The sequence below is a fragment of the Corvus moneduloides genome, chromosome 1 (assembly GCF_009650955.1).
Source record: "Corvus moneduloides isolate bCorMon1 chromosome 1, bCorMon1.pri, whole genome shotgun sequence".
Taxonomy (NCBI): Eukaryota; Metazoa; Chordata; class Aves; order Passeriformes; family Corvidae; genus Corvus; species Corvus moneduloides.
Window position 1 is genome coordinate 29912817 of NC_045476.1, and position 18886 is coordinate 29931702.

The following is an 18886-nucleotide window of genomic DNA, read 5'->3' on the forward strand; positions in this document are numbered from 1 at the left end:
ATCTGGAACGGCATGCAAATAGAATAGCTCATGTGAGAAATATGAACTGGTTTGGTTAGTTTTAGGCTTTGGACTGATTTATGACAGATTTATGCTTCCATGTGAATAAAACATAATCAGAAACTGTGGAGTGATACTGCTGTATACACAAAGAGGAGAGCTGCTCCTGTTACTCATGGGAATGTATAGGCCATAATCTAATTTTTAGAGGTTGTGAAAGGTGTGCTAAGTGACTAATTCATTTCACTAATATCTGACAAGCCACTTTCACAATGAGAAAAATTACCTTCCTAGATAATTCGGTTTTTAACAACTTATAGTTGTTATTCTCCTAAGGGTGCATATTTTCCACTATGCAAAAAACTGGCATGGCATAAAAATGCTGATAGACTAAAAACCTGCATTTAGCTTCAAAACAGAAGTTTGTGGGTTGTTGGCTTTTTAATATGTATAAGCCATGGTCCTTGAGATTTTTGCTCAGAAGATAACCACGTGTTTCATGTGGCCTCTGTTTACAAAAGGAAAATATATTTTCTGAGGAAAATAACCTAGATTACACTGCAGGAAAAGGAGGTTTGATACTGCAGTGTTCAAGAGTGCTCAGATGGAAATTCAGCTCCAGAACCCTGTACTGAATTTAGGACATGGATTTTCCAATTGTCTCTGTTCTTGCATTGCACTTAAACATACTGCTGTATTCATACTGAATTGAATGTGATTTGCTGTAGAAGTAAAAAGCAAGATTTTCTCTCTTTTTAGTTTAAAACCAGATAATGACTTTGCTGACTTTGGTAGAACAATTCTTGATTTATACCACAATAAGCAGGTGCAAAGTCAGATTAGAGGAATGTATCTCAAAGTGACAGTGTTCAGATGCATATTTAATCTTTGTTAAATGAAGCATTTGCAATAAAATGCACTATTCACTGCTCTTACTGTTCTCTTGGTAAAGGCATTGTGAAACTGTGGTAGTTTATTTTAATCTTTATAAATTTAGTAATGAGGACCCACAGCATCCAAAATGTTACTCTCCTCTTGTGATGCCTCCAGTGTAAATCCAGTCCCAGTTCCAAAACGGCAGAATTGGCTGACAGAGCTAAAATTTACCAGTTTGGTTCCTCTGCTTGAGGCCGGCACAGATGACGAGCAATACTTCTTTGCTGTCCTGGATATTTGGATCCATTAGACACACCCTCAAGTGTCTTATTTGTTCTTTTGCATTTGTATTGGCCATTCCTTTCTAACAGGCCATTCTCCTCCACCCAAGACAAGCAGCTAGGGAAGTAAATGGTTGAAAGGGCTTGGAAGCTCCTATAAGCATGGGATTTTCCCCTGGGCACGTTTTGTCTGGGGTGTTTTATGATGCAGAGTTCTTACTGGAAGAAAGAACTGGCCCTACAATGTCTGGATACTTTGCTGAGAGATGAATACTAGTTAGCATACATAATATCCAGTACTGGTGGGGAACGTAAGAAGAAATCAGCCAGTTATTTTGAGCTTATGCAACAAGCTGAACTCCTCTGACTGTGTTTTTTTCCAAAATCTGCTTGTTAACTATGATGCAGTATGTGCCATTTGTGCTTTAGGTGACTAAGAGTCTAAGCCACTTTATTGCTGAAAGCAACAACTTTCTCATTAAACGTTAATGGCAATGTTTTGATTAGTCCCAGGGTTCTGGTAGGGAGTTAAGTCCTTCCTTCAATAACCAGCAGTTACAGATTCAGCAAGTGTTAATAACCTCATAGGAAGCAAACTAAGCAGGCATACATTCCATCACCCAGAAAAGGGATCTCATGTAGCTTTTTGAGGGATCATTCACACTTTAAACTAAAAAAGTGTTTAATTTTTAATACGGAGATTTGGGCTGTTTGCAGCACCCAAAGCTGCAGTCCCATCATGTTGTTTCCCATTTCTCTCAGACCTGATGTTTAATGTGCTCCCCGCTATACCATTTAAAAGCTTAAAATGTCATCTGGTTGAGGAGTGCAGAGGTGAAGAAATTAAAACAGGAGCAGCAACCATTCTCACACTTCTAGCAACTGTGCTCAAATATCAAAAAAAAAAACCATAAAAAATCATGAAAGATTTTAATAGCTTCATATCTGACATGAGCTTTTCAAGCCACAAATGAATGTCTATAGAGAAACAAGAGTATGCATGTGGGTTATGTGGGAATAGAAAAGGGCTTCATATGCGAGTGTGACATGAGACTTTTATCAAATGTTGGCCTAACGGCTAACTGGAGCCTGGATTTCATCTCTATGTCAAATGAGAGCAGCCAGCTCCTCTGCTCCTCCTACCACATCACTGTTGCCATCAAGCCTCAGCTGGGGGAAACGTTCTGTTAAATGGAGCCCAGCAAATGACAAGGAAAACCCAAATTGAGGCTTTTGAATGGTTTATATTAGAGATACAGTAACCTTAAGAGATACTTTGGGGATACTGTATTCCAGAAGAAGGGACTGGTTTGGGGTTGGTTTTTTTTGAAAGTTACTTTTGAAAGGTCTCTTTAAGTATACAGTAACCTTTCTGGAGACTGTGTCTTTAGGAATAGAGAGTTGTTACTTTGATGGGTAAGAAGTGAGATCCTTGGATTTTTTACCCCAGTAAAAAAAAAAGTAGACTGCCACTCATTTTCTTAAGTAAACAGTCAGCTTAGATGTCTGCTGCACTTTGCATTTTAGGAAGCAAATTAAAGCTGCACAAAGAAATCTTGAACATTTGTCATGGCCAAGTAGCATGTCTGTGTTTTGCAGTGAGCAGGGCTTTTTCTACTGCAGTTTTCCAGCCTCAGCACTGCTATAACTTAGGAAGCTCTTGAAATGTAGCCCAACTTCAGCACAGCACTAGGGTGTACTAACAAGACATAACTTACTGTAGTTTTAGCACAACAGGGAGAGATCTGGCAATATGAGTGTCCTCTACACAGCATTGCACTCTAGTGATTTTTCCCCTGGCTTCATTTCAAACAGTTGTATGATAGCTGATAACTGTATTTTAAACTCAGTCATGCTTGATGCAGCCTTGACTTACCTTATATGGATGGAAGGTCAGTATCTATGGCTTGATTTTCAGGCAGCTGAGGAAGCAGGGAGTGTTACTCGTCCTGTAAAGCACTCAGCATTAACATCAGGCTTTTTGGTGCCACTCCTCTAAAACTGTGGTTCAAGATTGCTATCACTCAGCCTCAAACTGGATAAAAAGCCCTCCTGACAGCTCTTATCCAGACTCCACCTAAAACAAAAGAGAAAATGTATGAGTGGGTATGTATCAGAGACAGGGGAAGAATATTCAAACATTCCTAAGGCTCCAACATGGTCACTCAACCTCCCATTCAAAGACATCTAGCACTGTCAGTCCTACCACCTTAGTTTTCCTTATAACCAATTTATAGTAAAGAGAGAAGTTGGGACATGTTGACATGAAAGCAGTGCCATCAAAAACCTTAACGATCTCCTGCAGCCTTCTCCAGCCTTATTCATAGAAACCTTATGAAAATAACCACACACTCTTTTGCATTAAACTATGCCTGCTGGCTGCCTGAACAGTGCTAACAGTATTTGTAAAATGGAGGTAACAGACCATGTATGTCAGCCCCATAACTAAATAGAATTTTTGTAACAGACATTCCACCTATACAGTTCTTCCTCTGTAATGATGAAAAAATCCACAATAGTCCATGAGCTGGGACTTCTTGTTTGGCAGTTTATCCAACTTTTATGAACTAACCTACCTGAAAATGGCACTTCTAATGGCACATTGAGTGTATCAGTCTCTGCACATGCATTATTTTGCTCTATAATTACCAGGAAGAACAAAGTAGAGGAACCAGTGATTTTTAAGATGAAACATTCCAGTCTGCAACCAAGACCTTTAAATTTGTAAGCTGTGTGAGAAATGGAATAAGATCACCTGACATACTCCAGGTCTGGCCCTTTTAGAGTCTCCAAGGCTGTCAGAGAGCATAGTTCCCTGCAGCCTTTCCCCTGAAGAGAAGATCCAGATGTTCTCCAGTATTCAGCCATGTGCTGCCACAAAATTCTAATATTTTCATTATCTCAAAGACCCTGTGTGTCTTTGTCGAGTCAGTTAAAACAGAGAGGGAGGTTCCCAAATTTTATATATACAGACGTAGACACGTGCAGAACACATGGGTTGAGAACAGCCATTTATGTAGGAAACCAGGCTGAAATATGAACAAGTCAATCAATAAAAAGTTGGGCAATTCTCAAGACAGCTGTTAAAAAGCTTGATAAACATCGGCAGAAGTCCATGAATGGGACTGAGCACTTGCTACAGAACTGTGTACCATGGCATCCCAACAGCAGCCTCTTGAGTACTGCCAGCCTGCAGGAGTTAATCTTACAGTATCACCAAGAACAGCCTCAACAGAAAGGAGTTTCATTCAGTGGTCACTCAGCCTTAATTAAAAGGACACTTTTCAATTAAACTTCAATGACATCTTCTGAAAAGAAGTTTTACACCTGCTATATTTCTTTTGGACAAAACAGTCTGCTCAGCTGTATTCCCAGCTGTACACTTCGCTTCTCCCAGCTTGCTGGCATCCACAGCTATTTAGAAAGAAACTTAGTTATGTCAACTGCTAGGATTTTCTACAGTACATATTACATCACCTTTCCTGAGAAACTTGTCTGAGCAAGTTTTCTTACTTTCTTGTTTCATAATGTCCTTCACATTCCTCTTTCAATATTTGTTGTTCTCTCTGTGGAAGCTCAGTTGCTGGCATTTTAAGGAAAGGTTACATAGCAAAAGGCTCACTAATAGAGTTTTTTTCTCCCTACCCCATACTCCTGGAGAGAAACTCTCTGTATGTGGCACCTTAAGAGAAAGATTTAGAGAAATGTTTTCCTTGAGAAAAACCTACAGTATTCACTGCAAGTTTCAGAACAAGAAAATAAATTTGGAGCATAAATTACCTTGGCCATTTTAATTCTAAAGGTGAAGAAATATGGAGGAGAAAGAACAAGAAACAAAACAAAATAAGGACACCAAATTATGCTGTGGTGCCAAGTAAAAAGCCAGATCCCTAAATTTTATCCTAATCCCTGATAAAATATCACCCAAATATCACCCAAAGGCTGACTGTGCCTCTAACCAATTTGCTCTTGTGCCTCTGCTTACTTCTTGTTGAGTCTTGGTCCTTATGAAACAGCCTTGGAAATCAACAGTCATAGATCTTTCAAAATGCCTTCTACATACATATGTACCAATCGAAGTGTGGTCCGGAGACAGCTGAAGATGTTAGGAACCTGCTCAATTCAGGTCCAAAGCCTTCAAAGTAGGCAAGGTAAGAACAAAGAAGGTCAAGTCTGGGGACAAGATTTGGAATAAGCTGGGAATGAAGCATAGGAAAAAAGAAAAGATAGACATTTCCAGCCTGAGGTGTATAAACGTGGGTGGCTTAATGCACATGCTCACTAGTGGGAATACATGCACACACACGTGTGAGCTGGCTGCTTGCTGTTTATCGGTGCAGGCTCTTGCACAGTCCTTCCTTGCAGCACGGGGTGTGTGCAGCAGACACATACAGCCTGTTGTAGTGCTTCAGCTCAAAAACATGGCAAGGATGCTTATTTTGGCTACTGCTAAGTGGCTGAACATGAAGTTGAGTGGTATCTTTTATTCAAATGCAGCTCTTTCTTCTAAAAACAGTGGCTCCCACATGATCTTCTTGAATAATTTGAGTTTTTCTATATAAACAATGGAGAAGGAAATTTAATTTCCAGTCTAGGAAAGGAAACACAGCTAAGTGAACACTGTTAGCAAGGGCACGCATATTATCTCTGCCTGTTTGATAACCCACTGAGTTGAACAAAATCTTTTCATTAGCTGCAGTAGTCTTTATTACACTCCATTTGAATGATCTGTTTAGGATTAAACATTTCTTGAAAGACACACTGCTTTTAATACCAAAGTATTTTCCATTCCATTTGCTTCATTTTAGCAAAATGCTGAATGATCTGAATGATCTGTATCATGTTTAACATGAAGTGTAACTGAAGCACCCTGTATCCTGCAGAAGTGCTTTCTGGACTTGCGTTTTTTAAGAGATCTCTGAAAAATCAACATTAAAAAAAAAGCAAGCTATTTTGAGCAAGCAGGCATAAATTTAGTACAAATAGGCCCTCATCTTTACTGGAAAACCTTTAAAGAGGTCATAAAAACAAACAAACAAAACAATTCAAAACCACTGTGCTTCAACAGCAAAATCATCTAAAAATTAGCTTAATCCTTTTAGGATGAGGAGTCTGGACAGATCACTAAAGCAATGGATAATAAAATAGCCAAGCACTGGTAGCCACTTAATGTATCAGCATGCTGATGGTACATAAACCATGCTAAAAGAACAGGAAAATTACTAAAGCAGAAGACAATACTTCATTTACTGTTCTGGAATTACTGCTTAGGAAGTCACTGATACACATTTATAATGAATACTAGAAGTGAGCACAGGCAGAAACTTGCCTGTTACCCAAATGAGTATGACTAGTGCTGAATGAGTCTCTTACTAATCTTTCTTAGAGCCTGAACTTCACTTCCAGAAAGGCAAGATTATTTGGGAGGTTCCATTTTTCCACTTAAATGCAGAATCAGACACAGTGAGTTCTTCCAAGAGCTCTTTGGGTTTTGGCTTCTTCTGAGCAAAAACAGTATCAAAGAGTAACAAAGCCCAAAGCACCTGCTTCAAACTTGATTAGCCAACCTCACAGTTGAATGTTGGATTGGGAATTTTATTCTCTTTTCTGGAAGAAAGAAAAGAAGATGGCAAAAAAAAAATAAGGAAAACTAGTCCAAAGCAGTATTCTGTTCTTGTTCCAGCTGATCTGTTTAGGATTTTGTCACTGCCTTTGCTAGACCAGGAAAGATTTTTGTGTGCAAAAAACTGCACCCCTCTCATGGTACGGTGGGACCCTCTGCCCCTTTTTACAGAAATCACTCATGAGACTGCAAGTGCTTTCCCACTTTTCCTGTCTCAGGAGTCTCAGGTGAAGAGGCAGCTGCATCATGCCAACCTATTGGGAAACATTAGACATGAAGTGTGTCTTCCAAAAGGTCTGAATCAGGATTGCAATGCCCAAGTCAGATGCCTAAAGTAGGGAGGCAATCTCAATCAAGACTACCCTTTCCCCTTCCTGAAATGCTGAAGTTGCTGATTTTCCCAACTGCCTTTTCAGTTGCTAAGGATTTCTGTTAGAAAGGGGCGATACAGCAACTTAACTTTTAAAGCACTGAAAAATGCTTCAATGAGAGATTCAGCTAATGCTACTGAGGAGCACTTCTGTCACATACAGAAGCCCTGTGTAGGATGGACTGCTGTCACAGGTAAATCCAGCTGGGTTAGTAACAGACTGGAAGCTGTGGCTTCCACAGAGAAAAGGCAGACTCATGACAAATGAAGGGACGTGACATAGGAAGGGAACTTATTACTACAATTTGCCCTCTCCCATTCCATTTTTACCCCTTCCTCCCTTCATGTTTTATTTCTTGTCCTCCCACTCTTTTGCAAAAATCCAAAATGGTCATGTTATAGCTACAGACCATGTCAAAGATTTGTCTCCTCTCTCTGAGTTAACCATTCCCAGCAAGCTTTCTGTGGTGATGAGTCAGTAGCACAAAAAAATGGCAGATTAGAGGCGATACTTATTTTCCTCTGCTTTTTTTTTAAGCATGGCTGTCTCCTCCATCTGAAAGAATGGAGAAAGGGGTAATCAAATGCACTGTAGCTGGGAGCTCTAAGAATAATGTCTCCAAACTCTGCAGCTTCCAGTAAAAAGCCTTGTAGTTTTTGTATCCTTTTTGCCGTATGTTTACTCAGCAACACTGTTTTAGAAGTTGCAACATTCATCTTTAAACATTAATTACCAAGGCATGATTGCTCCAAAAACCCACTGCCTGAGGCCAGGGCCTAGGAAGTGGAAAATGTAATTTTAGAAAGCGATGAGAACAAATGCTGAGCCTTTTAATTGCAGGTTGGTACAAATGACTAACAGTAAAGCAAAGCTCATTTTGAATGAATTTGTTGTTCTGCATGTCAAATTCAAAACTTAGCAGTGAGTTGCCTGGGGTTTGTTCTTTCCCCCTACTCTCTTTGCAAAAATCAGAGAAACTGATGAATTTTGAAGTACTTTTCTAAAAATTCAGTTAAAATTATTTACAAGAGAGGAAGGAAGGAAGGAAGGAAGGAAGGAAGGAAGGAAGGAAGGAAGGAAGGAAGGAAGGAAGGAAGGAAGGAAGGAAGGGAGGGAGGGAGGAAGGAAGAAAAGAAAAGAAAAGAAAAGAAAAGAAAAGAAAAGAAAAGAAAAGAAAAGAAAAGAAAAGAAAAGAAAAAAGAAAAGAAAAGAAAAGAAAAGAAAAGAAAAGAAAAGAAAAGAAAAGAAAAGAAAAGAAAAGAAAAGAAAAGAAAAAAGAAAAGAAAAGAAAAAAGAAAAGAAAGACTAAATGATGCATGCAAGGCCAGGCAACAGTTCTAACAGTCATTGGACAATTACTGTGCTCTTTTGGAGCTTCATTTCAGGGTGAAGCGTACAGTGATTCTCAGCATCTATCTCCATCTCCCTCTGTTCTGCTGAAATTTACCTGGAATCACCAACAGTATAACAGTGGATCGGGCCTGCTTCATCACGTGTGGCAACACAAGATTAAACGCTGCTGTGACTCAACATTGCCACATCCGATGTCCCAGCCTGATGCCAACAGAACCACTGCAATAGCAATGGCATCTTCATCTCCACCCTTCTGGCCTTGCTGCTGGCAGAATGGGGACAGCCCTGTGTGAGCACCTTTGCAGGGCATCAGGGGCACTTCTTCTCACACAAAGGTAGAGAACTTGTTCATTCCAGCCCCACATTGCCACACCTGGGAAAACACATCTGATGGGAGATGTGACTCAGGGCCTTACGGGTCTGAGGCTGGTTCCCTGCATGACCATAGGACAGACCATACAAGTAGGATCTGTGATGGCCCTAAAGTTGCATTTATGCACCAAAGTCTGGAGGCCAAAGAGACTACAAATTGTGATACTCATCTTTTCTATTGCTCATGTTCACTGGAAAACTCCAGTTCTGCTTCTGGGAGTTCTTGGAAGCACTTCTGGCCTCATAGCACTGAACAGCTTGTGCCTGCCTCCTTGGGATTGAGAGATGTCATGCCACTTCACTACCACAAGGGCCTTAACCAAGGGCCTTGCCACCAAGGTACACCAAAAATCTGCCTAACCCCTCACGTTTAATCCAGAGGAGCAGAGAGAAAGTGTTCGTGATGATGGTCTGTGTGGCCCACCTCCTCTCCCACTTGCTCGTAACAGTTCTGTACTGAAAGCTTTCCCCCTGTGACCTGGGAGATATGGTTTCAACACACTCTGAGTACATTCTCTTGCACCCTTCTGTCAAATGGGGAATAAAAGACATCCTTTACCTCATGGCTATTCTCACCGGGCCTGTACTGCAGACCCTTTCTCACAGGCCAGTTTTTGCAGGATGGCTCATGACCACACTGTTAAGAGTTTGGTTCCTATAGAGTGGGCTGGCTGCAGCCACGCTGCACAGTGCTCAGCTCACATCTCTTTTCATGACCCTGTAGCTAACAGTCAGTATTTCCTGCTCATGGCTTGGTGGGTTTTTCCAGTTCAAATTATGAAGAGTACTAACAGGTGTATGCTGCAGGCCATCACAGCAGTGCTGTGTCAAAAAACTATAATGCCAGGAAAAAAAATGTTGTGCTCTAGAAATGGGTGAGGGCACAAATTATGCTATTGCCTAACCTTGAATAATGATGACGCACTGCCCTTGCTGAAGGAAACACATTTGGTATCTTCCACATTTGGTATCTTCCATCCTATCTGTTTGAAGCAAACCTTGGAGTGCTCTACACAGCTGACAACACTCACATTTCCCATTGGGGATACCAATGGATTTGTTCCAGGAGAGTGCTCTGACAATGATGCATGTCTGGCATACTGACCATGGGTAGTATGAATGACCAGGAAACCCATTGGTGAAGAAGAACAGCAGTGTGCCAAGTTCAGCCACAGCATTTCTAAGCAATAGCTGCTCTACTTTGATGGAGTCCATGAAGTTCAGGAGAGGTCTCTCATTCTACTCAGCCAGAGCACCAAGCAGAACATCAAAACCACGTGAAACACAGTGCTGTACAGCAGCCCTCAATTGGTGTGGAAATTGGTGAGTAAGTAACAATGACACCCATTTTCCACTGCTCTCTCCCACTTTCAGATAATCCAGGCGAGTCCTACATTTGTAGGGTGATGTCCAGAAGCGTGCAGGAGAACACCAGGGTTGTATTATCTCCCATCCTCCCCTCCTTTCCCAGAAATCCAGAAGCCAGTTTCAGCTCTTTTATCACAGGTATGACCAGGAGACTGAGATGAGTCTCCTGTGGCTCTGCCCTTTTGAATGCCACTGCTGCTCTATGGAAACCCAGCTGCCACTATGTTTTCCTGACCACCTCTAAAATGATTGTCAAGGACAGAAAATATTAATTAAATTTTAATTAATAAATTGAATACTGTGGGGTTAATTATAGCTATTTAGAGGGAGTGTATGGGATTTGGAGGGCCTACCTTCTGGTGTTTTTGCACAAAGTGTTGCCTCTTCCTCTAAGCTCTAATTAGCTAGCTTTTTTCTTTTTAATAGCCAGCTTTCAAATGACTGCTCAGTAGCTCCCATTTTGTTCCTCATCAGCAGTCCTCCAGCACAGCTGCTACAGAAGGAAAGCAGCCCTGCAGTTTGTCTTGAAGGGAGCAGGTGATAAAGAATCTATCAGAAGTGGTGCAAACCAACAACATGAATTAAAAAAAAAAAAAAAGGAAAAAAATTAAAAAAAAAAAAAGGAAGAAAAAAACAACCGAGAGGCCCAGCCCCTAAACTATGTCAAGCAAGGAAACTATATAAGAAACAAAGGACATGGGAAGAAATAAGAAGGAACTGCAACATCTGAAGCTGCTGCAAGGTCAAAAATGTTCTCTCTGTATGGAGCCCTCTTGTCCAGCTGCATATTCTGCCTTCCTGCACATGCACAATGCCAAAAGCCATCAACAGCAGATAAGCACCTGGGAAAAAGCAATCTGTTCCAGCACAAAGTCAACTGTGAAACTTGAAATAATTTCTCCTCTGGTCCTTATTTTCAACCTACATATTTCCTCCCTAGTGGTAAAACCTTTTTAAAATTTAAATGAACCTAATTACCTGTACTTCTAGCTACTCAGTTTATACCTATAAAGAAAAAGCGTCCTTTCAGGACACTGTTAAAGTAAAGGCACACAGTAACACACTGTGCCCAGATATGAGGAGTTTACTCCAGACAGCTTTTCAATCTCATGCCACTAGATGAAAACTAATAGTGCCTAAGAACCAGCACAGAAGAGAGCTTTGGAAGTTTGGGAATATTTTGGACATTGTTTTGTTGGGTTTTTTTGCAAAAGTGACCAACATGATCCGTAGGCAGCCCACTGCTTTTCCTCAAGTATCTGCTCCTGCCTGCTAAGTGTTCACGACTGAACGGCTGCCATGGAGGGAGCAGAGGGCAGTGGCTGGAAGATGAGGGCTGGCACAGGCACCACAACCGGTAGCTGGCCTGGTGCCTGCCTTCTTCCTACCACAGCAGTTGGCTCCAAGTGGTAGGCATAGGAGACTGGTTTGGGCTCCTGCTGAGGTGAGACGCGGTGAAGAAAAGAGGGAAGAAAACATGTTGCGTTTTTTTTCCTTTTATAACCAAGAGCCATAATGCTAGTCAGAAAAAGTGGGAATAGACTGGCCAACATGGAGAGCAGGATATCTCCAAAATTTCACATGGAACCCTGTGGTTTCCGAGGTTGGAAAACCATTGCCTAAATTAAGAAAGCTATCTTCCATCTCAAGAAAGGAAACATAATAGCCAGAATCACTCTTGCAGAAAAGCCTAACTCATCTGACTCCTCAAGCGTGCTCGAAAATTTTGTCTACTCTCCTTTGCAGCAAAACAGTTTCACTGCCCAGGGATGCTGAGCTGAGAGCCCTCCAGCACCAAGGCGTCTCCTCACCTCATGCTTTGCCTGAAAGTGTTGGATCACAGTGCAAAACCCCTGCTCCAGGTCTACCTTTCACATTCACAAAGATTTCTCCAAAACAGAGAAAATAAAGTACCGTCTCTTCTTCTAGTATTTGGAGTTGTGATACCTGAGAAATGCTTGCCAGCATGTGTAATAACACGTCTGTTGCAAGACATTGTTTTAAAAAAAAGCAACCCTGCACGGTGTCTTCAGACAGGCTTTTCTCCACTTCAACAGCAAAACTAATTCTGTAATGAGGAGCTAAAGATCCTGCAGCTTCAAGCTTCTGCTCCCGCCGGGACTTAGCTGCTTATTCAAAGTCCCAAGATCCCAGTCACACCGATGACTGGTCATCCCCCAAGCCTGTTACCCGTGGCTCAGAGGCCTGGAGCCAGGCAATGAGAGCACCGGCTTAGTTACAAGCTTAAAAGGCTGAGAGCCTTTAAGGAGGCTGAGAACCCGGATTAGCGAGGGTGTTTCCAAGCGGGGCGGCGGTGCCCGCCTGACTGGGCCGGACAAGCAAGAGCTGACGGCAGACTCAGGCTGCCGGTGCCACCTTCCGGACACACGCGTTATTCACCTTCCCCTTCGGAGGGAAGAACGCTAAGGAAGGTGGCTTCATTTCACTCCCTAGTCCTGCTTTTTTGGGGTTCCTCCCCGCCTCCCTTTTAATCCATCATCATGTAGCACATAGCTGAAGGGGGAGCAGCCCCAGCAGGGTGGCGGCAGCAGAATCCAAGACGGCTGCACAGTGCATCCCGCCTCCTGTGGAAAAGTAGGTACCACAAGCTCACAAAATGTTCCCTGCCTTTAGCATTTTGTCTTCTTCAAGCATTTCCGTGAAACAGCCAAGCCTGGCAGAAGTAGCCACAAGACTCGTTTAAGAAACATCTGTGCATTTTAGGGATGAAAAGCAGGGGTGTGCAAGGGCACCCCGGTTAATGCCGAAGTGCCTTCTCAGGGGCTCACAGAGTATTTATTTGAGCAAGGACCAGCCAGTGGAGAGGGGTCTGACTCGCCTTGGTGGCCGATTAGCTTTAGTGGCCACGTAAGAGTGCAGATAAAATGAAATCTTGCCATTTATGCCAACAGCAGTTGTGTTCTCACAGAGAATTGTGCTCTTATAACATCCAAAACACAAACTGTTGCATGTGGCTATACCACAGGCATTTCTGAGAGCAAGGCTAAGGTTAGAGAGGCCACCTCATTCTGAAAAAATCCAAAATTATATCTCTCATGTACAGCAGCTGCAGTTCTTTCTATTTCTTACTGCTGCAGAGTGGGACTTGACCACTGTCTTCCAAGTGGCAAATGGGATACATACACCCAACACAGACCTCAAAACTGGCTTGCAGAGTAAACTTGGGAGCAACTTTTAGTGCACAGAAGATGTCTCCAAGGAATGGTTTAAAGAGCACAATTAGGAGTGGCAGGCCGGAAAAAAGCTGTGAGGTTGGAAAAAAAAGTCTGAACTGGTAGAAAGCAAAGAGGAGCTAAAAGGAAGAGCTATGGGGACAGTCAGGAAGCAGGCAGCAATGAAAACCTGCAGGCTGCAGAGTGCAGTGCTGCAGGGCTCTACACTGAAGACTTGTTCTTTTTCCCCAAACTAAGGTGGAACTTAAGAAATATGGACTTTGAAGCTGTCAAATGCTTGCAGCAGCTGCAAGCATGCAGCATGTAAAACAAAGGGCCTCAATTTAATGGCAGCTTTTTTAGGGATTACCATAACACGAGACAGTGGCAATAGAGGCAATGGGCCTTATGAAATGTTCACGTAATAAACTGTGGTCTGCAATGGGAACTTGGATGATCTAAGTATTATACAAATGCTGCTGTACTTCTATACTGCAAATGACACTTGTTTCCATTTCAGAGGACAGGGCTCAGCAGTGATGTGGAGTCAGGCTGAAGGACCCATAAAGCAAACGTGCAGCAACAGTAAGGCAATATATTTATTTCAGGATGTAATATTTTTTAATAGCATTTATTCTTAAATATGCACATAACTATATGATAAATACCAGCTGTGTGGCAATTAAAGCCACACTGCAGCTTTGATATTGCCATGTTGCTGTTATGCAACCTAGTTTCAGATGCTGACCCATCCCGAGTTGCCAGTTTTTACAGGTGGACTCTACCTGAGTTTAGCTGCTGCACAGCAGCCCCAAATATATGTACTGTTACTGCTTGTTTGTGCAATGGCTTCATTCAATTTCTTTTAATGTAGACTTATTAAATGTAACAATAAGCTTTCTTCCACAACAGTAAAATCAGAGTAACTGATGATAACAGCAGTTTACTCATGTGAAGGCATCTAATTCCTACTGCTCTTAAGTCTTAGTTCCCATAGCCCTCCAGGACATGGAAGGATATGGACAAATCCCACCTGAATTAAGTTTCAGCGTGTTCTGGGAGTCTGAGCCTGGCAGAAAGGGATTTATAGATGCACTTCTCTCTAGGACTGCTATATACTGTTGTATGACTTATAACAAAAGGGGTCACTGAAGTACTTCTACTCTCACTGAGCACCATCTCTATTTACAGATTTTATAATTTCTTGTCTGTATTGACTTTAAAAGCATCTTTAGCATGCAAGCAGCTATTTAATGCGTTTTGACCCCAAAGCAGGGAATTTGTACTAGTATTCCCACTAGAATGTTCATCCTTTCGTGTCCATGCATTAGGGCTCTGTTTAAAATCTGTCCGTGTCCCTAATCTCCCTGGGGAGCTTTCCCTGAATATTCAATGCTAGTCCACAGTCTGTAACAAAAGAGGGAGGGAAAAAAAAAAAAATAGAGACAGAGAACAGTGTTTATGCATAAAGTTCAAGAGCCTTTTCACATAAAAAACATATGCACACACAAAAGCACCTCAACTACAGAGCCTGGCATTTCCACAGCAAAGACCTGACAGTGTGTGCAGTTTTTCAAGTTAACTAATTTACAATAAGGGCATCAGACATCTGAGCTCCAGATGCACTCATTCGGGCAGCCAAGGCCATAAATAAAATAGGAAAGAATACTCTTACCCTACCATAGGGTTTATAGAGATGTGTTGAAAGCTTAGCAGATGGGTTTTGCTGTCTCAGCTTTTACCTGCGTAACAAAGTAACTCATAAAGCTGCTTACTGGCTTCTTCAATTCAAGACCTTTGCATTTGCTCTCATATGCTCCCATGAAGATACGGCTAATTTAAACAACCAGCAAAATCCTACTCCTCAGGGAAGCTGATGGCAAAACTCCCACTGGCTCCAGCAGGCTCTGGGTGTTGCTCAACATAAATGCAATTGGATGAACTTGGTCAATAGCATAACTAACACTCAACTGAATTTGTATTCTTCAATCTACAGATTTGCCACCCTAATGCCACCCCTGGTTCTGCTCTCGTCCCATGGTTCTATGGAAGAACAAAACCAGTGACACAGCTACTGTCACAAAAACTGGGGTTGCTGCAGCCTCAGCCCAGGCTGACAACCAGCTCTCTCCCATGGAGAGGGGAGAAACCCTCTCTTGAATTAGGACAAGATATCAAAACGTTTTGTCATATCACTTTGTTTTGCTCAATCTACATGCTATTCTAACAGAGCAGAAAACTGGAATCACAAATCTGAAACACTGCATATCAGATAGCAAACATTTCTGAGTTTCAAAAAAGTTTGCCAGTTGAGAAATGAGTGTTTTCCCCCACATAGAGACATCATCATCATCATCATCATCACTCAGTCTAGCTTTCATAAACATCTGAGCACTCTTTTTGAAGCCAGTGTGCTGTTTGGGCAGACAGCATGGAAATTTTACAGTCCTTTCATCCCTGATACCTGCACTTAATGCTCATTGTTAATAATGGGATAGACACAGAGATGAACATACATGTGTATACAGACATGCTAAGAGAAGAAAACATTTCTGACATGTTCTTATAAGGGTATTAAATTGGTGAAGGCAGATTTCTGAGCTCAGCACATGCTAGAAGTGCATCCTCAAAACTGTATATTTGGCTGACTTTAGGAAAAATTATGCACTGTGAGCAACTGTGAACATCTGAGGATGGGACAATGACAGGGAGAGGAATACCCAGTCCGGGACCAAAGCCTGCATCAGGAGGAAGCAACAGGGGCAACTCCAGGGATGGGAGGTAGAACAGGCAGTACAGGGAACAGGCACCAAGGAAATTGCTGGACTAATGCATGGCTTATCCACGGTTGGATACATCCTTCCAGAACTCTCCTTACAGCACTTTACTCAAGCAGCTCTTGCAAACTGGGCTCTGCTTGTCTCTCCGTGCCTTGGCTCAGTCCCTCCCCACAGTCCTCATCCCCACCTGCTCTCAGGACCACTCACACACAGTGCACCCTGATTCCAGTCACAGAACTGCTTTATAATACAGCTCAGGGAAAGATGGAGGAAGAAGAGAACAAACATAACTGATGACTGATGACTCAGACTAACTAGAGAATGTGCTTAAAGCAAGTTTGTTTCACCAATGGCAGTGCTTTGCAGTTTGCTTTACCCCCTCCAGACTAGGTCATCCCAATTCCTTTTCTCCATTTAATGGTGACATAAATAAGTGGCCAGGAAGAAGCTGTCTCACCTATCATAAAAACACAGTACGCAGTAATCATAGGAGGCTACTGTTCAAGACAAAGCCATGAGCTCTGCATTTAAGAATCCGCTGGTCTGTAATTCTGAAGAACACATTTATTAGCAAAATCCTGGTTTTATAAGCTGCAAATCAAGACACAGCTTCCTTTAGCACCAGATTTATGAATCATGAGTCCTGTAGTGCATGAGACTTTGCTTTAGAAATAAAATTGCTTGCTCACCTGCAGAACACTTCAGTTCAGTCTTCTTTTTCTATAACTACTGCTTAGTCTCAAACCAGAACAAAACAGCTCTGTAATTACACATGCACTTAAAGTCCTCTTAGTATCTACCAGATTCAGTATAAAGGCATAACGATGAGTTTCTAAGTCTGACATCTGCTCGATTAGCAGCATTTTCAATATCTGGCTACTTTGCAACACTTAGCAGCTAAGCTAAGCAGGTCTAGCACACAGTTAAACATGTGGATTTTTTGGGGTTTGGGAGAGGGGAGGGGTGGGCGGTGCTAGAGGTTTCCCAGATATCCCTTATTTCAAAGCAGGAAAAAAACAACAATGGCCAGCTCTGTACCAAACCACAGGTCAACAGATTTCAATGGTCAAGGTTAAAATTGGCCTCCAGCTAGCTGCACAGACTTATCCCACAGGTATTAAACAGGAAACTTTTAAACCTTAAAAATAGTTACAGTTATGTGACTTATCCTTTTAAAAATATTTTTATCATGTACATGAAGACTAGAAGCTTTCCTCCTTTGAAATGTTTGTGTTTGACACTTTCTCTAAAGCACAGCAAGTCTGTGTTTGTCTCTGTTGCACAGGCTGTGGGTTTTGTTTTGCTATTCTTTTTTCTTTCACAAATCAAGCTGTCAGCAGCACGGGAAGTAATTCCGTAACTGGGACACGTAAGAGCTCTGTTCTGAGACTGCATCGCTGCCCCCAGTAAAGTCACCCTTGGAAACAAGAGCACTTGAGAATATCTTAGCACACAATGAAATGGTTTTTGCTATGGTTTATTTAGCTGAAAAGGAAAAACATAATTCAAGGGAAAAACACCAGCACTTAGAGATACTAAAAGTATGTGGGCTCTGCTGAGCTTCCTGCTACTGCAGGACACAACCTCTAAAGAACACTGTGTTTGAATATTCACTTCTGTGGGGACAATGCTTTTGGGCCGGGAGATAAACCTAGTTTTCTTGGACTGATATGAAAACTAAACAATAATATATGCTCCTCTCCTACTACACAAACACTCCCAAAACTAAGGGAGTCCAGCCCAATACCAAAGGGTCATACTGTGCACAGCTGATTGCTACACGAATTGCTTTAGCCTGCTATTAACTTCTTCCTCTGCTCCTTACTCACTGCCTCGTATTATGGCTCCTAGGTGTTCTCTCCACATGTCCAGACTTCATCCCCAGCAGATCCATCCCATTTGTCCCCAGATTCCACATCTAGCCACCACATCCCCTCGATCTCCTGCGGGGCCCTGGAGCCTATCTCCACCATCAGATGCACCGTGCTTAACCAGCCCAGCCATGTAATTAGTAGCGCAGCTGCACAGCCGCCAACCTGCCAGCGCACATGTGGCAGACCACTTCTTGGCAACTATTAATCACATATTGCATAAGAAACAGTCCCTTAATGCAGGCGAGTCTTTCCACTCCCGAATCATGTAAAAGACATAAAAGCTTTTGGCCATGCAGAAAAGTGAACAAAATGAGTGGTAATTAACTCTCATGACTACAAAGGCTAACAACTTCGGCACTTACAAAAGGGATCAGAGGCAGCTGAGCTGAGAAAGAACTGTAGCAGAACAAGTATTTGCCTGGGAGCAAACACTGCCTGAGTGCTTATTTTAGAATGAATAGTCATGTTAGTTAACTAGAGCTAACTACTGAACAAATAGCTCACGTTACAGCATACCGAGGTACACTAAATGCATCCTTTGATGTACTAACTGACAACCTACTGCAGAGTTCTTTTTTTCAGAAATTAAAAAAACCCCCACAATTTATCCTTCGGAGCTGATTCTGGGTTTTCGCACAGTCTTTTCACAGATTAATGGAAACGAACCTAAAATGGACTTAATCATTGCAGCATGAGATATTTACATTCAGCAAGAGCATGTGGTTTGCAAAGAAAAAAAAAAAAAGAGGAACCAAACCAAGTTTTTCTGTAAATCAACACATGTGACTATTCCTGACTATCTCAGGATGGGCAAG

At 42.0% G+C, this 18886-nt stretch overlaps 1 protein-coding gene across 3 annotated transcripts in view; it reads right to left on the minus strand.

Annotated features, from left to right (window-relative positions):
- The window catches only part of LOC116441687 (cytochrome c oxidase assembly factor 1 homolog), a 53443-nt gene that overhangs the window by 21817 nt on the left and 12740 nt on the right, over positions 1-18886 (minus strand). For all 3 annotated transcript variants that reach the window (XM_032103899.1, XM_032103888.1, XM_032103908.1), the window contains one exon: positions 3034-3234. The gene's annotated coding sequence lies outside the window, so the exon portion shown is untranslated. The remainder of the gene's footprint in view (positions 1-3033; positions 3235-18886) is intronic.